This window comes from Choloepus didactylus, chromosome 10 (genome assembly GCF_015220235.1).
Source record: "Choloepus didactylus isolate mChoDid1 chromosome 10, mChoDid1.pri, whole genome shotgun sequence".
In the NCBI taxonomy this organism is placed as follows: domain Eukaryota; kingdom Metazoa; phylum Chordata; class Mammalia; order Pilosa; family Megalonychidae; genus Choloepus; species Choloepus didactylus.
Window position 1 is genome coordinate 119684946 of NC_051316.1, and position 18280 is coordinate 119703225.

The 18280-nt window shown below is 36.5% G+C and overlaps 1 pseudogene; it reads left to right on the forward strand.

Annotated features, from left to right (window-relative positions):
- The first annotated feature begins 15830 nt into the window (after nucleotides 1–15830).
- On the forward strand, nucleotides 15831–16791 carry LOC119505001 (annotated as a pseudogene).
- The last annotated feature ends 1489 nt before the right edge of the window (nucleotides 16792–18280 follow it).

An 18280-nucleotide genomic window follows, 5' to 3' on the forward strand; every position in this document is an offset into this window, starting at 1 on the left:
GAAAGAAAAATTAACTTGGTGTGTTGAAGGTGATGGCACTACAGTTTGGGACTATAATGGACAGATTTTCAATATTTTCTCTTCTCTCATGGGCATCTATCCACTCTTCTTTCAAAGACCAGTTGAGAGTTAATCTAGAACGTTTGAGACTGGTCCCCAGGGGCTTCCAAGGATGGAGGAGCCTGGTTTCCCATTATCTACAGGTTTTTTAGAACCTGGAATTTCTACTCTCTTAGTATAGGTCACCTTCATTACTTTTGTATTCCTTTCAATTCTGTAAGTTCTCTCTTCTTCTTTTGTCACCAGATGTGTAGATGTATATTTTATGTTTTCTCAGGCAAGTTAATATTATGTTACTCAGTACTTAGTGATAATTTCTCTCTAAATCTTGATATCTGATGCTTTGGAATGCATCCTGGAATTTTGCACTATTTTTATGTCATAACAATGAAACTTCTGATAATGAATTTATGAAATGTGTTTACAACAGTGCCTGGCACAAAGTTCTCACTGACTATTGGTAAATATTGGTGTGGCTGAAATAATGACAGCTAATATTTTTGAGATTTCTCTCCATACCAGGCACTGTTATAAGCATATTTTATGTATTAACACATTTAATGTTCACTGCAACTTACGAGACAAGTACTATTTATTTCCCCATTTACAGTGGAGCAGACAAGGGGAAGTTAGAGTAGCTTGTCCAGGGTCACAAGGTGAGAGCCAGGGTTGAATACTGGGCAGTCTGGCTTCAGAGTCAGTCTTCAGTGCTAACCTGTCACAGAACAGAGCAGATGCTATTCTTTACTTCTGAAAATACTGCACAGGCTTTAGGTGTGTTGAAATTAAACTTTCAGCTCACACTGATCTTTCCATTGTCTTGATTCTTACTATATACAGGTTAGAACCATATCACAGAAAACTCAGCTATACTCCAATTGTTTCTCATTTGTATGATATGATGCCCAAGCAAAACACTATATTTTGGTACAAGGACTGTGCCTAATACTTTATTGCATTCCTGTGATAGTGTGTACTCACTGGACTTTGGCTGCAGAATGAGAAAATGTCTCCTTTATCTCACCCGAGGCACAGCCACACATTTGCCCTGCCTTCCTGTTTCCAGAGAGCCTGAGAGCTACACAGGGCAGCCCTCCTGCCTTCTTCATTACCTTTCTATATTTTTATGTCCCTTTTAGTGAGTTATTGCCTAGCCAATGGTTTTGGGGAGAATTTAAAATGAGGTGATGGTACCAATACCTTAGAAACTTGAGAAACATTCCTTTCTTCCTGCACTTCCTCTCTCAGTGCACACTGGTATGCACACCTGTTTCCTCAAAGGTGTGGGTTGAGGCAGCAGTTTTGATTTGTTTGAGCACATCTGTTACCTAAGAAGGAAGAAGAGGAAGGAAAGAGTTAGGATAAGGAGAGAAGTCAATTATTGCTGTTACAAAGAGCCCTGAACTGGTACTTGCCTTCTGGGAGGTGGGGTGTTGAGGAGAAAGGCATGAAGGAGGAACGGCTCACTCTCTCTCTGTTCAAAAAATCTGACCAAGATGAAAGAGGTCATTTTTCCAGTTTCTGAAGTAAATAAGAAAAAATGTAAAAAGTAACCTATTAACACTGAATCAACCTACCATAAAAGGCCCAGTTTAACCTTTCCGTCTTACTTCATGCCACCTCCCCTTCACCCCACCCCACGACCCTGTGAAGGGAGAAGTCAATGGAGAGCGTTTGCTCCCCCATAAGTTTCATCCGTCTCCCTAAAAAGTTGCTCCAACAGAACAATATAATCTACGTATACTGTTTACATATTGCTATGAAATATGGCTTCAAGAAAAGTCCTTTCTAACCAGATTGCCACTCCTAAATCCCACTAATTTAGAAAATTTGGAGCCACTATAGACTCTTCCCCCAACCCCTGTGCGCTGAAGTAGCCAGGCTGAACTCCCGCAGTTTACCCCAAACACTAACCACTTTCATTTTATGCTTTTGCAAATGCTCTTCTCATAAATTGGAAGGCCCCTCCCAGTTGGTTATTGTCTTTTTTAAAAAAACTTTCTCACTTTCTGGTCCGGGACACATGCCCCACTGTGGGTTTCTGTGGAACTCTATACTCAGCTCCCTCATAACATCCTCATTTATTCAATACTAAGCGTGGCAGATACTGTAGTAGTAACTAGAAATCCAATTGTGAGAAAGACAGATGCTGACCCAAAAAATGTTCACTGAACACAGAGTTATTTTATACTTTTAAGAAGCAATATCTGTTCTACATAAATGGTTTGATTTCCAGAATCATGGAATACTTTGCATATCATTTTATCAAACCAAACCAAACCAAAATAGATTTTCACCCCAAACTGGCAAAGATAGAATAAAAGTATGATTCAATCTCATTTGGATATATGTGCAAATATCATACATAAATACACTCAAACCAAATCCAACTATTTAATAATTTAATAATAGATCACTATTACTATTTTTAAACATTCTTCTCCTGGAAGATCCAATCAATAGTTGATTTCCCTCCATGATGCTGAAAATTTGGTATGTGATGGTGGTGGTGGGGCATGTTATAAAACACGAGAAAAAATACCCTCATTTTTTATACCTATGAAATTGTAATCTTGGAAAAGAATAAGGGAAAATGCTGGTGATATAATGTTATATGAAACTGTTATACTCATGGAAATATAAATGATCACAATTTTGTAAATATGTGCCTGGAAGAAACCACACTAAAATATTTACTGTGATTTTCTTTGGAAAGTGGGATTTGTGGCTACCATGATTGGAGCTATGTTCCCCAGAAAAATGTGTTCTTAAATTAATCCATTCCTGTGCCTGTGAATCTTTATAGATAGGACCTTTCGATGTGGTTACTTCAGTTAAAGTGTGGGCCAGCTGAATCAAGATGGATCTTAATCCTATTACTGAAGGCCTTATAGGGAAGGTCACAGGAAAAGAAAAAGCCAAAGTGAGAAGGCACAAGCTGAAGTTCAGTGGAACCCAGAAAGGAAAGTAGAATCCATGAGAGGCTGCCATGTGCAATGGCTTGTGATAGAATAGCCAAGGACCAAGGATCACCATCAGCCACCCCCAGGATTCCAAGTCTTCTGGGAGAAAGCATTGCCTTGATGACATCTTGATTTTGGTCTTCTCCTAACCTCAAAACCATGAGCCAATAAATTCCCATTGTTTAAGCCAACCTGTTGCATGGCATTTCTTTGGCAGCCAGGGGAATAAAATAGGAGCATTTATAATTTTCTTAACCAATTTCATATTTTTCAAATTTGCTTCAATGAACTTATATTTTCTGACTATAAAAATTAGAAACAAAAATAGGAAATTTTTCTTAGTTGGAAATCACCCTGGTGCCAGGGTTGGCATAGTTGTGTTCTTTCTAGTGATTAGGAGATCACCAGAGTCAAAGACATTAAAGCATTTGTTGGCCCAGCTTTGTCTAAAAGCCAAGGAGGAAAAACAATAGTCAATGGATAGGAAATTGGAAAGATTCTCTGTTGCTTTATTACACTGATAAATTGATGCCATTTAATATTCTGATTCCAACCAACCTCACAAATACATCCATCCTGAGTAGACATACTGACATAGCCCCAATCCTTGAGAAAAGATTCTAGAGTCCACCATTTAGCAACACAGTTTGGATGCTCCCAAAGCACCAAAAATACCACACAGTAAAAAGAAAGAGGAGAAACCTGGTGGGCAGGAGGGACCATGAGGGGACAGCAGGGACTTCTGTTACCTTTGCTTCCTTATTTCTGCCCAGAAAGAGGTAAGTTTCAATTGCTTGGCTCCCTGAGTTTTTTCCATCTCCCCCAAAGGCTCTGTATTTAGGTTGGTCTTCAACATTGTGCACGGCCTATTGAAGGAAAGAAAACTCTGAAGGAAACAAAACCCTCATGCACATACCTGTCATCTACTTATATTTGTAAACCAAAGGTAGTATTAGTTGGTTTGTAAAGTGTATAAACTTAGCCAGCAGTTCGTATTTTGCCCAAGGAGCCTCTGGAATCAGGCTATGCCACACCCATCCTGGAATATTTCCTCAACAGGATATTACCAGTGCTAAATATTGCATTCCACACCCTGAGTCAGAGTTTCCCTATTATTTAGGAAGCAACTTTATTCTTCACATATGTTAATCTAATTTTGACCCTAAGCCAAAATTATTTTCTTTTTCCATAGTAAGGAGAAATGATCAATTAATATGATGTTCATAGATATCCAAGATATTCCTTTGACTTAATGATTATTTTTGTTCATATTTCTTTTTTCATTGTTTTATTTAGAAGTTTTTAAATTAAAAAAGAAAAAAATAAACCTAAGAAACTGTTACAAACTAGAGAGGACAAAGGAGAAATAACAGTTATGTCCAATGTGGGATCCTGGAGAAGATCCTGGAACACAAAAAGACATTAGTGGAAAATTGTTGAAATTTGAATAAAGCCCATGGTTTAATTAATTATGAAGTACCAATGCTAATTTCCTATTCTTGATGTTTGTACTATAGTTTCTTAAAATGTTAGCATTAGAAGTGGGGTAAGGGTTATATGGGAACTCTGAACTCTCAACTTCTCTGAAAGTCTAAAATTAGTTCAAATTAAAAAGTTTAAAAAATACAAAAAGTAAATTATTTAGAAGTTGCCATTTCTCTTTTTCATTTTCTTTCAGAAACATGTATTTTCAATCCTGCCCCAAAGTTTCCTATTCAGATCTCAGTGCAGGATTCTTACCTTCTCCCCACAAAATAGGTAGCTTGTCCTGGTGAGACTTCAGTTTTGATAAAAGGACATGGTTTTATAGATAACCCCACTTATCCATAAATCATTCCTCTGCACAATGTTTTACCAATTTCTATGTCTCCACACACTAAGTTCATTGTATTTGCACTTCCTCAGTCTAGCTGACATCTTAGCTCTCCTCCAGCTGTGGCTGTGCTCTAGGGCTCATGGTTAAGCTCCCACCGTTCCAGACGACTGTGGATACTGCCGAGGGGAGCAGACCAAAGCTGATGCTGTCACCCCACTGAATGGCCTGCCTTGAATTTGTGTTCAATCTGTCATATAAATAATCTTATAATTATATAAGTAAATTATAAATAAAACTTACAGTACATGTAAGTAATAAGTAAGTCAATCTGCCATATAAGTGTGTTCCAACTTCCGGGACTTAAAAATTTCAAGAGGATCCACAGTGGCTCTTATAGCCAATTTAAATCATTCTTTGTTTTCTTTGAAAGGGACTCTAATCCCAGAAGTGATTTAAAGTAGTGCCTTTAAACTGGTGTGGAAGGTAGTAACTTTTAAGGCTTTAGGGATTTTGTCTCAAAGATCTAATTATACCTAGCTTATTAAACAATAATTTATTATTTTTAAATAAATTAAAAATTTTCTGATTAAATAAATAATACACATTGCAGAAAATCTTGGAAATTTGGAAAAGTCCAAATGAAGAAACTAAAGTCATCCATTATTTCAGACATAGAAACTATTAATATTTTAGTATATTAATTTTTATGTAATAATATAAACTTGAGAAAACATGCATTTCTAATTTTATAACCAGCTATTTAAGCTAAATGTACATTGTGAATTTCTCCATGTTATTTTATTAGACTATTTTACCTAATGTAAAAATATTTATAAATGGAAAATAGGAAGCAAAAATAAATGTGGAATGAAACAGTAATTTCCACTTATCTTGCACTTTAGAGAGTAATGACAATCATGGACGACTGGGATCAGAGATTCTCTTCATTCCCTATTCCTAATGAGTAAAGGTGTCCTCCCATCATTACAACTTCTCTTTTTCCCTTTTTAGTATTTAGTACCTATTTCCTCATTGGGAAGAAGCAGAGAGAAGGGTAAGATTGATGACCAAAGCTGTGGATGTCATGTCTCAGGAGACCAGACAACATGCTTCTGCTATTGCTTCCCAACTGTCTCCTCTACCTCCAATTATCTTCTGCCAACTTTTGGCTCCTTGACCCTGCTGTGATAGCTTCAGGTCTTAGTATTTTAACTCCCTCCACATTTGTGGAGCACTCCTAGAATTTGAAATTCCTTAATAAGAAGGACACGCACTTCTGTAGTGAGACCTGAGCTCATTTGTAGTAAATATACTATGTAGCAAGGAGATGGTACATGTAATTTGAAAAGAATAACAGCCAACAGCACTTTAATGTTGGTACATGTGTACCATTTCTTTAGTTGTTTTTTTTTTTTATATTTTGAGATCCAACTGTGTGAAAGATGTTTCAATAAATTTTGATGCTAAAATTGTGTGCAATATACAGTGAAGAAAAAGGCATGATTCTTGTTCTCAAGAAGCAAATTTCATAAACAAAAGACAAGGCAAAATCAAACTTGTTCCAATGGGTTTAAAATAAAGAACAATAATTTTCCAATAATTTTCTGCATCTATGAATATTACTCTGTTGTATTTATTTTTATAGTATTATCATAATTCCACTGTTTGAGTTTTGAATGATAAACCACTTCTGCACTTCCAGAATTAATTCCACTTGGTTGTAATCTATTGTTCTTTTTATACAACACTTCAATCGATGTTCTAATTTTTCCATTTAGGATTTTTCTAACTATATTCATAGGAGAGATAGATTCTTAATTTTCCTTTTTAAATATATCCCTACTAGATTTTGGTATCAATTTTATTCTGGCCTCATAAAATGAATTGGGAAATTTGTCTGCAATTTTCTATTCTGTGACCAGATTCAATAAAATTTAATTTATTTATTCCTTAAAAGATTGAAATAATTCATTTTGAATCCATCTAAGCTAATGTATTTTTTAGGGAAAGTTATAATAATGGATTCAATATTTAAATAGATATGGAGACTTCTGATTCTAGACAAGGTGGAGTAGAGTCACTTATCCCTGTTAAAAATAAAGATAAATCCCTGGACATTATATATAAAACAAGCATAAGAAGACTATGAAAGCGGAAGAGAAGAAGGAAGTCCAGTGAGGGATCTTGGGACCTGAGGAAACACACAGCAGTGAATTTTCTGGGTTTTCCTTTTGTCTTTTATGTATTGTACAGTAAACATTAGAGAAGCTTCCAACCTACAGATGCCAGTGTGCTGGTTTGTATATTTATGTCCCCCCAAAAAAGCCATATTCTTTAATGTATTCTTGTGGGGGCAGATGTATTAGTGTTGATTGGGTTGGAATCTATTGGTTCAGTGTCCATGGAGATGTGACCCATGCATCTGTAGGTGATAATTCTGATTGGATAATTTCCATGGAGACATGGCCCCACCCATTCAGCATGGTCCTTGATTAGTTCACTGGAGCCCTATAAAAGCTCAGACAGAAGGAACTCATGGAGTTGGAGCTGAGATAGATATTTTAAAGAGGCTGTTGGAAGCTGATGCAGACATTTTGGAGAATGCCATTTTGAAACGCAACCTGGAAGCAAGCAGATGCCAGCCAAATGCCTTCCCAGCTAACAGAGGTTCTCCAGATGCCAATGGCCTTTCTCCAGTGAAGGTAGCCTTTGTTGATCAACACCTTATGGTCTTAAGACTGTAACTGTGTAACCAAATAAACCCCCTTTATAAAAGCCAGTCCTTCTCTGGTATTTTGCATTCTGGCAGCATTAGGAAACTAGAACAGCCAGTGAGAAACCTGCTGTTTCTGGTCAAAGGATCAGGAAAGGAGTGGCATAGCAAGACAGAAAGTTTTTGGCAATAACCTCACTACTTCAGCCAAACACCACAGAAAAACCTGCACTCCCTTTCTACCGGCATCAGCAGAGATCCGGTGGAGAGCACAGATTTCCATTTCCTTTCAGATGTAACAGGTGTCCCTCCCCTAGATTCAGGGTTGTGTTAGGCAATGCTTAATGGTGAGTCAGGATTTTCTCCACAGCCTAGTGGTAATGACTCCCACTGATGAGCCTGGACTTCTACCTCAGCAAGAAGTAATGAGATGTCCCTTACCCCTACATGAAGCTGTTAACACAAACCAAGTGGGGAACCTGGGATTCTACCCACAGCTGGCACTAATGAGACAGTGGTCCCATTCCTCTGTTTTCTTGGTTTTGGAGAAGGTCTGCTAAAACAGAAGATTTAAATAAGATGCAGAGTCTCACAATACTCTGAATTTCCAGGATACAATAGAATATCACTGTTCATACAGAGAATCAGGAAAATTTCAACTTGAATGAGAAAAGACACTCTCTAGATGCAAAAACAAGATGGCACAGATGTTGGAATTACTTGACAAGGAATTTAAGGTAGGCATTTTAAAAATGTTTCAGTGAGGAATTATGAATACCTTTGAAACAAATGAAAGAAACGCAAAGGCTTACCAAAGAAATGGAAAGTTTCAGCAAAGATATAGAAGATATAAATAAGGACCAAATAGATGTTTTAGATAGGAAAATACAGTAATGGAAATAAAAGCCTGTTGAGTGGATTTAAAAGCAGATTGAAGGGGGAAAAGTGGAAAAAACCAATGAACCTATCTGAAGATAGAAAAATAGAAATTACCCAACCCAAACAATGGAGAGAAAAAGACTTTTAAAAATCAGCAGAGCCTCAAGAACATGTGGGACTATAATGAAACATCTAATGTTTATGTCACTGGGGCCCCATAAGAAAAGAAAAAAGAATGTGGGGCTGAAAAAGTAGTCAAATAAATAATACTGAAAGTTTACCAAAATTGGCAAAAAAAAAAAAAAAAAAAAGCCCAAACCAGTAAATCTACAGGCTAAAGAAGCAGAGCAAACCTCAAGCAGGATAAATCTAAAGAAATCCACACCAAAACACATTGAAATCTAACTTCTGAAACTAAAGAAAAAAATCTTGAAACATTGAAAGATAAATAAGGGAAAATTTTTAATGACAGCAAACATCATAAACATGGAAGCCAGAAGGAAGTGCCTGGACATATTTTAGGTGCTGAAAGAAAGGACTGTCAAACCAGCAGAAGAGAACTTGTTGCCACCAGACCTCCCCTTAAAAGAATGGCTAAAAGAAATTCTTAAATCAAAAATCAAATAACAAAAGAATAAATCCAGGAGTATCAGGAAGTAGAAAAGAATAAACATATGGGTACAGATGAGAGACTACCTTCTCCTCTTGAGTTTTCTAAATTATGTTTGATGGTTGAATCAAATATTAAAACATTGTCTGGTATGGTTCTTAATATATGTAGCAGAAATATTCAAGGCAATTGTATTACAACAGGAGAAGGTAAAGGGACTTAAAAGGAGGTAATATTTACACTGTTCACTTGAAATGCTAATGTTTTGCCACTAGTAGACCGTGATAAAATATATATGCATAATACAGTACTCTGAACAACTTCTAAACAATCTCTAGAGATATACCTCAAAACACAATAGATAAGTCAAAACAAAATCCTAAAAAATGTTCAAGTAATACACAAAATCCAGGAAAAAGGAAAACAGAGAAGCAAAACAACAGAGCTAACAAGCAGAAAACCAATAGAAAAATGGCATACTTAAGTCCAAAAATATGAATAATTACCTTAAATATAAATGGTTCAATTACACCAATAAAAGGCAGAGTTTGGTAGAGTTGTTTTTTCTTTCTAAAGACCCAGCTACTTTTTAAAAAGTCTACAAGAAGTTCACTTCCAAGAGATCAAAACAGAAAGGTTGAAAGTAAAAAGGCTAGAAAAAAATGTAATGCAAACATTAATTTAAAAAGAGTAGTGGCTATTTTAATATCACATGAACTAGATTTCAGAGCAAAGAAAATGTCTTCAGACTGAGAAGCCACTATATAATTGTAAAAAGGTCAATTCGCCACAAAGATACAGAAATATCAGAAATGGATTCATAAAGGGGATTTATTAGGTTACAAATTTATAGTTCTTAGGCCATAAAAGTGTCCAAACTAAGGCATCAACAAGAGGATTCCTTCACTGAAGAAAGGCTGATGGTGTCCAGAACATCTTTGTCAGCTGGGAAGGCATGTGGCTGGCATCTATCAGTCCTTTACTTTTGGGTTGCATTTCAAAATGGCTTTCTTCAAAATGTCTCTGGGCTTCTGTCTTAGCTTCTCTCTCTCAGCTCCTGTGCATCCTTGCTTGTTTCTCTATTTCTCCTGGGGCATTTCTCTCTAAGCATCTGGGGTCCTCTCTTAGCTTCTTCAGGGCAAACTCTGGGCTTCCTCTCCTAGCATCTCCAAACATCCTTCTGTCTGCATCTCCAGCAATCTCCAAGGATCTGGGTATGTGTGGGCTCTCTCTTCTCTTAAGGACTCCAGTGATCTAATTAAGATCCACCCTGAAGGGACAGGGTCACATCTCTATGAAAATAATATAATCAAAAGGTCTCACCCACAGTTTGGTGGGTCACATCTCCATGAAAACAATCTAATCATAAAGTCCTACCTGCAATAATCCACATCCACAAGACTGGATTAAAAGAATATGGAATTTCCTGGGATACATAAAAGTTTCAAAGTGGCACATAGACTTAAACACCCCTCCTTCAGCAATTGATAGAACAACCAGAGAGATAATTAGCAAGGATATAGAAGAAGTGAACAACACTTAATCAATTAACATGATGTAATAAGACATTTATAAATACTACATCCAACAAAAGCAGAATATTCATTATTTTCAAGTGCCCATGGACATTTACCAAGCTAGACCATACCCTGGGCAAAGATACAAACCTCAATATACTTAACATAATTTAGAAAATACAGAATGTGTACTCTGGCCAAAATGGAATCAAACTAAAAATCAATTGCAGAGAGCTAATGTGAAAATTTCCAAACACTTTGAAATGAAAAAGCATACTTCTAAATAACCTATGGGTCAAAGAGGATATCTCAAGTGAAGTAAGAAAATACATTTAGTCATAATGAAAATTCAATGTATTAAAATTTATGGGGTGCAGCTACAGCCTTCCTGAGAGGGAAATTTAAAGTACTAAATAGTTAAAATATAGAAAGAGTTTCTGTCAGTAATCTAAGTTCCCACCTTAGGAAATTCTAAACAAAACAAAACAAAACACCCCCCCCCCAAAAAAAAAGCAGAAGGAAGGAAATAGATAAAAGCAGAAAGCAGAAATTGAAAACAAAAACAATAGCGAAAATCAGTCAAACAAAAAGCATGGTCCTTGAAAAGATCAATAGAATTGACAAACTTCTATCAGAACTGATAGAAAAAAAGAAAGAAGATGCAAATTATCAATATCAGGAATGAAATGTTTATATTACTGCAGACCCTGAAGACACAAAAGAGTATAAGTAAATAATACAGACACCACTGCATACATAAATTTGACAACTTTGATGAATGTACTAATTTCATTCAAAGCACAGCCAACCACAGCTCACCCAATAAAAAACACATAATTGAATGTTCCTATAAATATTAAAGTAATTTAACTTATAATTAAAGTTCCCCCTCCCCCAAAAATAGCCAAGCCCAAATGGCTTCACTAAAGGATTTTCCTAAATTTAAAGAGGAATTAACTCCAGTTCTATAAGTATCTTACAGAAAACGTATGAGGATGGAACATATTCCAACTCATTTTATGAGGCCAATATTTCACTGATATGAAAACTAGACAAAGAGAGCATAAAAGTTAAAACTACAGACCAATATCCCTCATGAATATAGATGCAAAAACTTTTAACAAAACATTAGCAACTTGATTTCCACAGTATTTAAAAAAATTATACACCTGACCAAGTGGGTTTATTCAGAGATGCAAAGCTGGCTCAATATTTGAAAATCAGCTAGAGTAACCCACCATATTAACAGAGTAAAGAAAAGAAAAATCACATGATATTATCAATTAATGCAGGAAAAGCATCTGCCAAAATTTAATACCTATTAATAATAAAAATTCTGAGAAAACTATGAAAAGAGAATATACTCAAATTTATAAAGAGCATTTACAAAAATTCTACAGCTAAAATTATGTTATTGGTTAAAGACTGAAAGCTTTCTCCTAAGATCTGGTTAAAGGCAAGAAGATCTATTCTCACTAATCTTATTCATCATAGCACTGGAAATTCTTGCCAGTTCAATAAGGTGAAGAAAGAGGAAAAGGGCATTCAGATTGAAAAGGAAGAAATAAAACTGTCCCAATTTGCAGAAGCCATGATGGCCTATATAAAATCCAGGGAATCTAAAAGAAATTTCTGAGAACTAATAAGCAAATTCAGCAGCATTGCAGGATAACAGATTAATGTACAAAAATTAATTGCATTAATATAGACTAGCAATGAACAATTGTATAACAATTTTTTTTACCATTTGCAATCACTCCAAAAAAAGAAACACTTAGATGTCTAACAAAGCATACTTAGAACTTGTATGCTGAAAGCTGCAAAACACTGATGAAAGAAGTCAATCTAAATAAATTGATAAACATACACTGTTCAATGATTAGAAGACTCAACAGAATAAAGATTTCACTTTTCCCCAAATTGTCAATTCTTACCAAAACCTCAACAAGTTTTTTATACATATAGACAGGCTTATTCTAAATTTTATGTGTAAATGCTAAAGAACTAGAATAGTAAAAGCAATTTTGAAAAAGAATAAAGTGAGAGGAATTACTCCCATCAATTTTAATCACTCCTTACCAATTTTAAGATTTCTTACATAACTACAGTAATCAAGACTGATTGGTATTGGTAGAGGGATGGACACACAGGAGAGTAGAGCACCCAGAAGTAGACTCACGCAGATATGGATAACTGGTATTTTGACAAAGGTGCAAAAAAATGGAATTCATTGGGGGACGGAGCATTTCTTCCACAAATGGTGCTGAAGTAATTGGATATAAGCAAAAATAAATGAACTTCAAACTGAACCTTCTACCTTATGAAAAAATTAACTTGAAATAGATCATAGATTTCAATGTAAAATTAAATTTGTATAACTTTTAAATGAAAGTAGAGGAGAAAATCTTAAGGACCAAGCACTTGGTGAGTAGTTCTTAGACACTAAAACAAGATAAAAGAGAAAAATATTTAAATTGGGCTTCAAAATTAAATACTTTTCTCTGTTAAAGATCCCATTAACAGAATGAAAAGTCAAGCTAATGACTGGCAGATATTTCCAAACCTCTTATCTGACAAAGGTCTAGTATCTAGAAAATATGAAGAATGACCAAAGCTCAACAGTAAAAGAAAAATCCAGTTAGAAAATGGGCAAAAGACATGAAAAGACATTTTGCTAAAGAGGATATATGGATGCGAAATAAGCACATGAAAATATATTCAATTCACTAGCCTATCAGTGATGTGCAAATTAAGATCACAAGACATCACTACACATATATTAGTACAGCTATAATAAAAAAACTAATGACAATTATGACAAAACTGGCTTTTGCATCCTTCAGGATTATGATGTGTCTCTTTCTTGTTCAATGACTTTTTAAAAATGCTGTCCAATGTTATGGCATTCCAGTTTGGGCATGATAAAGGACAAGTTTGGATAACCTTTGGGGTATTGTATGTGAGTTTGAACAGAAAGCATGAGTGAGTGATATTAAAATAAGTGTCCATGTGGTTTTGGCTATTTGTGAGGCCAATGAGACAAATGAAGACTAGGGACTGTATTAGTCAGGATTTTCCAGGGAAACAGAACCAACAGGAGCTATATAAATAAATATATACATAGACATTTATATATTTATATGTAATATAAATATTATGAGATTTATTATAGGCTCATGCAAAATTGGGGATGGCTAAATCCAAATTCTGTAGGACAGGTCGCAAGCTGGAAACTCTGATAAAAGTTTTCAATGAATTCCCCAGGAGAGGCTGGCTGGCTAAAGTAGAGATGGAAATTTTTCCTTCTGACTGTTGAAATCATCAGTTATCCCTCTAAGGTCTTCCCCTGATTGTACAAGACTTCTCTCATTGCTGAAAGCAATCTCCTTAGTTGATTGTGGATATAATCAGCCAAAGATGCAATCAATTTACTGATGATTTAAATCCACAAATATCCTCACACTATCAGGCCAGTGCTTACGTGACCAAATAACTTGACCCCATAAACCGCCCAAGTTGACACATGAACTCAACCATTACAGGGACTCTGAGACTCAAGGATTTAGAGGTCAAAATAAAGGTGACTAGCGGTAATTTATTAAGAATTAATTGTCAGTTTGACCTAAGTATCATGATCACTGCTGCATCTCTCCATCAGATATAGTGAATCATAATAGCCAGATCTAGGCCATTTTACCTGGGTAGCAGTCCTAAATGTTTTCCCACTGGGTGAAAAGCCTGAAGAAATGTTGTTTCTTTGAGTTAAATTTAATTTAAATTGTGTTAGCAGCTTTGTTCTAATTGCTCCTGAGGGACTTCATCACAGAAGTGTTAGAAAGCTTCTAAAATCTATCCAATCCACATCATGAATTTTAAATTGCTTTTGGGATTAGAAGCATCCTCAAAGCAGCAAAGATTTTAAATTGCTTCGGTGTTCAATTGGCTGGTCCTTTAAAGGACCCCATTCCAGTGAAAAGATTGAAAAGAGCCCCAACTTTCATCTTTACTGGGAGATGTTTCTATTTTGCCCTTAATGAACAGGTTTTTATAATAGGAATAATAGCGATGGCAGCAACTTGATTATGAAGAGAACCATGATAGATATTTCTTTCAGTTATCTTACTGAAATTGAGATGGGATTTATGGGACTAGCAATGGAAGTAGGATTTCTAATATTTTAATATGAAAGTGCTCTATATTCTAGTGAATTGGAGATAAACAAAATTATAGCAAACTTTTAATGCTAGGAATTTTTTGTGGCTTACCCCTTATACTCATGCCTATCTCTGCATGTGTGATGGGAGGAAGAACCACAGGGCAGCTGTGAAGCAGAAGGAAGGAATTTCTTCATGGGAAGAAGAAAATAGGTAATTTTTCAAGACTGGAGGTAATGGGGTAACTTTTATATTATCAAAATTTTTTAGCTCATGCTTATAGATTGAGACCTGCATTAGAGTTTTCTGAGCCAACTCAATTCACATTTTGTGTATTGCGCAGGACATAGGGTCACCTAGGGTCATTTCTAATCTGTGCTTTAAGAGACAAAGATGAATTGTTTTCACTAAAATATTTGCTTTTTTTGTTTTATGAATATTCCTAAGACTGCAGATAATAGTCTTGTGATATTGCAGGCATACATTTTCAACAAAGGTAAAATAACTTAAATTCCTTTTATCTGAAAATGCATCTTTTCAATTTCTTACTTGAGCTAATCAATTCTTCAGAAACACAGGTTAAATTACCACTGGGACAGGAGTTACATATGCTGCTTTGGGAGCCATTCACACTTTATATGCTAAAGAACAATGATTTTTGTTAAGGATGATGAATAAGTCACAGAGACAAAAATTAGTTTACAGATGTATGCAGTGCTTAAAATTGTTAACCTCTGTTGATAAATGGTATTGTATACATGTAAATTTGTTCAGGATTGTTTGATAAAAATATATGGTGGCCTTGCATTCAAAATAATTTCCAATTCCCAATGTACTGAGATTGTAGTTGCAACCCAATTGCATCTGTTCTGAATTGCTTCTCTATCAATGACATATATTTTAAAGCTTAATCTACTTTCAGGAGGTTTGAAAGTCTGACTGATCATGACTTAGAGAATCCTATCACATTTTAATGCTATCTGTGTGTCCACTTATAGGTCTACATAACTGCTAAGGACAGCCACTTAGGATGCCAACATCTCTTACAGACACTGCAGGAACAGATCCACATGTATCCCGCGTCTACAGAACTCTCACTGTTGAAAGAAACCTTTACGATGGAGAAGACCAATCAGTCATCAGTGACAGAGTTTGTCCTGCTGGGACTGTCTGGCCAAACAGAACTGGAGGCCATCTACTTTGTGCTGGTTCTGTGCATGTACCTCATGATCCTGCTGGGAAACGGGATCATCATCATTGTAAGTGTCTACGACTCCCACCTGCACACCCCCATGTACTTTTTCCTCAGTAACTTATCATTCTTAGACATTTGCTACACCAGTTCGTCTATCCCCCTGTTTCTCAGCAGCTTCCTATCCTCAGAGAAAACCATTTCTTTTTCTGGGTGTGGAGTGCAAATGTTTCTGTCTTTTGCAATGGGGGCCACGGAGTGTGTGCTGCTCTGCATGATGGTGTTCGACCGCTATGTGGCCATCTGCAACCCTCTGAGATACCCCATCATCATGAGCAGGGCTTCCTATGTGCCCATGGCTGCTGGGTCCTGGATTGCTGGGGGTGTCAACTCTGCGGTGCAGACCTCCTTTGCAATGCAACTTCCTTTTTGTGGGGATAATGTCATTAATCATTTCACTTGTGAAATCCTGGCCATCTTAAAACTGGCCTGTGCTGATATCTCCATCAATGTTATTATTATGATATTTACAACTGTGATTTTTCTTCTGATCCCAGTACTATTCATTTTTGTTTCCTATGTTTTCATTCTCTCCACCATCCTGAGGATTCTCTCTGCAGGAGGAAGGCAAAAAGCCTTCTCGACCTGCTCACCCCACCTGACAGTTGTAGTTATATTCTATGGGACCATCTTCTTCATGTATGTAAATCCTAAGGCTAAAGATTCTTCTGGTGTGAACAAGTAAGAAGTCACTGACAAAATCATCTCCCTCTTTTATGGAGTGGTGACCCCCATGGTCAATCCTCTCATCTAGTTTGAGGAACAAAGATGTTAAAGTAGCTGTGAGGAATATTCTGTGTCGGAAATGTTCCTCTGAGGGAATGTGAATCCTATAGATTTTTAAATTTTTTTGCACTGAATGCCAAGCCAGTTGTCACTTGGGGTTTCCAAAAGATAGAAGGGTTGATGGCACCATTAATTCTGAAATTCTTTTTTTCCCCATTATTTGTTCTCCTAAATGTCGAAGAGTAATTGAGAACATACACTTTCTCTTCAAGACTGGATTAGGGAAAAGAAGGACAGAAATTTTCGGATAAAAGGAATCTCTCCCAGACCATCTACTTTCTCATGGGTACTTGAATTTACTGTAACTGTGCAATGAAGAGTTCTATAAACTTACATGAAAGGAACACATTGTACTCCCTTAGCCTCTTATCCTCTGTGGCATCATTTTTCTCATCTCACAGGGTTCTTGGGAATGTCAAGTATAAAGTTCCGTGTTAATGTTCACAGTGCTACCAGCATATGCTTCAACATTAGATGATTTATAATGGGGTTTTCTTTGATCATATAGAAGCAAAGAGGGGAAACCTTAGGGTGTTATGTACCTAGCCTGGAAGTATGCCATGAAGGGACAAATGGTAGAAAAATGAAGCTGTATTACCTAGGGCTGATTTCCTTGTGCCTGCAATCTGGCAAGCATATTTATTGAGAGATGTCTGATGAGCTTTGAGCATCCATCCCAGAGACAGGGATATTTGGGCCATCTTTTGTTTCAGAGGATGAGTAATGAGGTCTTTGAATGAAAACTATTGCTACTATTGACTCTTTTAAAAAGTCACTATTTTTTTGTTGTTTCTGAAGCACTGGTTCCTCAATTCTCTGTGACTATGATGCTATGGGTGTCAAGTGCAATAAATTATGCATTTTTTAAGTTTCTGTAGAACATGAACTTTCCATTCATGCATTCTGACATTCACTCATTCATTCCATTATTCAATCAACCCTTATTTGCTGATTGCCTATTTGTGCTAGGCTTTATATTAATGATTGGTAAGGCTGATAAAATAAACATTGTGAAATAAAAGCCAATAGATGGGTGGTTTGATGGGTTGAGCCCTCTACCATAAGTTTTACCCTTGGGAAGACGGTTGCTGCAAAGGAGAGGCTAGGCCTCCCTGTATTTGTGCCTAAGAGTCTCCTCCTGAATGCCTCTTTGTTGCTCAGATGTGGCCCTCTCTCTCTGGCTAAGCCAACTTGAAAGGTGAAATCACTGCCCTCCCCCCTACGTGGGATCAGACACCCAGGGAAGTGAATCTCCCTGGCAACGTGGAATATGACTCCCAGGGAGGAATGTAGACCTGGCACCGTGGGACGGAGAACATCTTCTTGACCAAAAGGGGGATGTGAAAGGAAATGAAATAAGCTTCAGTGGCAGAGAGATTCCAAAAGGAGCCGAGAGGTCACTCTGGTGGGCACTCTTATGCACACTTTAGACAACCCTTTTTAGGTTCTAAAGAATTGGGGTAGCTGGTGGTGGATACCTGAAACTATCAAACTACAACCCAGAACCCATGAATCTCGAAGACAGTTGTA